Genomic DNA, 3,356 nt, shown 5'->3' with positions numbered 1-3,356 from the left:
TGTTTGTACCATTCAATGTTGAGATTGATTTATGATTTTTTTGGGGAGGCCAATACTGTTTTGAACCCTTTGTTTTGGGGTTAGGTTTGTGGGTTTTTGTCTTGTTTTGTGTTGTTTGGTGTAAAATGGGTATAGTTTATCCGTCTGCGGATAATTTGTATGTCCATTTATCAAGTGCTTATGCTTCTGCTAGCATAGCGTTTTTATGTTGTTATAACAAGTCAAGATCATGTTTTCCGTATGCGGAAATATGGTTGTTGGTTTTCCGAAATGAAGTGTACATGTGGTGGAACGTGAGATATTGTGTCTCGTGTGTGGCAGACTGATTGTTACAAGTCTGTGGATGTACTTGAAGTACTGAGAAACAGAGATAGAAGCAACCTGAAGATACCTCGCTTGTTAATCAAGACGGTATTCTCGGGCAGTTTTTGATGGCCATCGACCCACAATACCCCGGGGTGGGGCAAGGAGTATAACATAGAAGTTTGGAAAAGGGATGGCACTATCCCATTCAGTGACACTTCTTCTCTGGTGACTTGTATGGCTTAGTATGGGTTGTAAGCATGACTGAGTCTTTGCCGGTTATGTCCGAGTGAAATGTAGAGTGGGCGGACATAAGAGATTAAGTGACTATGATAGGTTGGTAATCAAATGTGATTAAAACAATCTGGAATAATCTCTTTTTGAGAAGACTTCCAGAGCATACTGATCGGAACGTCGAGTTTCACAACCAACCGTTTCTTTTCCTAATCACACATCTTCTAAAAACGGAATATTCCACATGATGTTACAGTACTAGTAGGCTTTTACATAATTAATTGTTTCCTTTGTAAATTGTTCTTGGGGTTTTGTGATTCATTGTTGATTCAGGATACGACAAACTGCTGGAATATTTTAATGGGCAAAATTGTGGGTTCACAATTTGCCCCTTAACTGTAGAGTGACCTTGTACATGTACCTATGTAAATGGCATCACAGCAACAGCGCCCTCGGTTGCCGGGAAAAGCATGCAGCATTTTGAATGCTTACAAAAATAATGTACTTTCACAAAAGAAACTTAAACCAAAAGGGGATGTCTCAGAGTATTCATACATTTAAAAGGGTTAATGGGTATTCGCACAAAACTGTTCCAGTATAAAATGCATGTTATAACCATTTAATGTCTCTCTTTTTTGTGGTTTTGTTTTTGTTTAGGTTTCAATCTGTCATGTGACGTGGATGTCACGTGCCATGGCTACAGCGCTGTGTAAGTATAGCGAACAATAATTCACTGGCGATGGGAAATATAAAATTCAAATTGTAAGTGTCTGGATCTTTACCAGCTAAACGAAAAAAGCTCAATTTTACAATAATTTGAGATAGATTTGCTTCCAGTTGTAAAATGTCCTTCGCAAAAAAAGTTTTGACTGCCTCATTTTGACCTCTTGTTCCATCTTGCTCAAGTTTAACCTACAGGGTGACCCAAAAATGCACCTCTAAAACATTTGCTTTTTTCGAAAACGTGAAGTGTGAATTTTTATATTTTGGGTATCAGATTCAAGCTGAGAGCTTTTCCTTTCAAATACTGAAAAAAAATCATGAAAACAGCACATTGGGTTGCTGAGAAAATGCCAATTATGTAAAAGAAGTGAATAATCATCCTTTCCAATAGTTCTTTAAACAGTGAAATGTTTTACTTTAAGCCCACTGTGCAATTGTCTTTCATTTGTGCAATGACTTTGATATTTGACATATTTATGATGCTGAAAAGGTTTAAAAGAAGACTACAAAGGATAAGATACCTGTTCAGGTGGAAAATAGAAGATATTTCCATCAAATTCATTTGTACTCTTAATAAACCCACTTTTATCTCAATTTAAAAATTCGTCAGTAATTAACCACTGATCGCTTCTTTCTCAGTTCAGCTCAGGTTTGGTGAGGGCGTGCTTATCCTGTCTGAAAGCTGTCGATCATCTCGATCAGTCTCGCCATGCAAGATGAAGACTGAACAAGTTCGATCGAGGACCACTTGTTGACTGGTGGTCGAGTTGTAACAAAACTCATGCCCGGTGTACGTCTTTAAACGATGGGCAAAACGTCATCACGAAACTAATTTGTCACGTCTCCCTGCAGTACATTAGGTTGCGCCCCAGCCTCTGTTGTAACCATCGATGTAACCAACCTCGGCACTGCCTCGTCCCCATTGTGTCGAGCAGTATTTGCTCCCACTACCTGGTCTCTCTCTACCAGCTACAATTGGAAACGAGGTGACTAATAATAAAGTAGGCCCTGGGGACGAGGTTGACCTCGGCAAGATAGTGGCGAATAATTTGTATAGACTAGCATGAGTTGGACTGAGGATAGTCGAACTATGGTTAACTGGAATTCTGGCTCGAACTTGCTCAAACCAGCCACCAGGAATGCAACGGGACCGTCAAGTCTGTAGGCAGGGAATCATGCAACAAGCCACTTAACTTATAGCCCTGTTTCCAACACTGATTCTTGATCTAGTGCTGTTTCAATGTGAACACCATCTTAAGTTTTTTCAAGAAGAAAAACATTTGAAGTGGGAATTTTGATCATTGCGCCTTTAAAGCATGACATGTTTTGTCATCATAGAATCCCAATAGGGTTGGCATTTTAAATGCGTTTTGTGAAGGCTCTTTGATCAAGGATCTCGCGTATAAAATTGAATGTGCGCTAAATAAGCTAAATAAGCTTGCCGACTCAATTACATGTATCGGCCAATTAACGCACAAACAACGCATACAAATGATGTATACTTCGTTGTGACTAAGTTTCAAAAGAAATTATTTTCCCTTTTTTGCTAAAAAAAAATCGGTGTGTATGTAGAAATAGTAGAAATTGTATTTGATCAAATATTTTTAAAATTTATTTAAGCATAAGGAAAGTGGGTTGTAGAATAGTGCTAAAAAAAAACCCAATGTAAATTCAATATCAAATATCGAAAAATTAATTGAAATAGAATCTATCCAGATATTTTGTATTGCAATGTTAAATTGTATAGGGGTGCAGGCCAGCAGTGGCGGTTCTACGGGGGGGGGAGGGGGGGGTAGGGGGGCTGTAGCCCCCCCCCCCCAAAAAAAAATTGTCTACCAACCCCCCACAAAAATCCATTAAAAAAATTGGACTAGCAAAATGTAAGAATGTGACGTACATGCGAACTCCCCCTAAATGCGGTCTCCCCCTAAATAAATAGTCGTGAGAAGGGTGCATTTGTACACTTTTAGTTAATATAGTGTGCCTGGTTGTAGGATTTTATCAGCGCTCCCTATTGAAAATATGGCACAAGCCCACCCCCACCCCCCTATTGATTTTCGGAGGCCTAAGTGTCCGGAGAAAATAACCGGTCTACA

At 39.2% G+C, this 3,356-nt stretch overlaps 1 long non-coding RNA gene across 1 annotated transcript; it reads left to right on the top strand.

The window, feature by feature from the left end:
* Positions 1 to 1,192: 1,192 nt before the first annotated feature.
* LOC119720835 lies at positions 1,193 to 2,776 on the top strand. The gene is made up of 2 exons (XR_005270127.1): positions 1,193 to 1,246; positions 1,900 to 2,776. It is a non-coding gene; the product is annotated as an uncharacterized LOC119720835 (long non-coding RNA).
* Positions 2,777 to 3,356: the final 580 nt, after the last annotated feature.

This window comes from Patiria miniata, unplaced genomic scaffold (assembly GCF_015706575.1).
Source record: "Patiria miniata isolate m_02_andy unplaced genomic scaffold, ASM1570657v1 HiC_scaffold_9, whole genome shotgun sequence".
In the NCBI taxonomy this organism is placed as follows: domain Eukaryota; kingdom Metazoa; phylum Echinodermata; class Asteroidea; order Valvatida; family Asterinidae; genus Patiria; species Patiria miniata.
The sequence above is the reverse complement of the archived record's forward strand: the minus strand, read 5'-3'. Positions and strand labels throughout refer to the sequence as shown.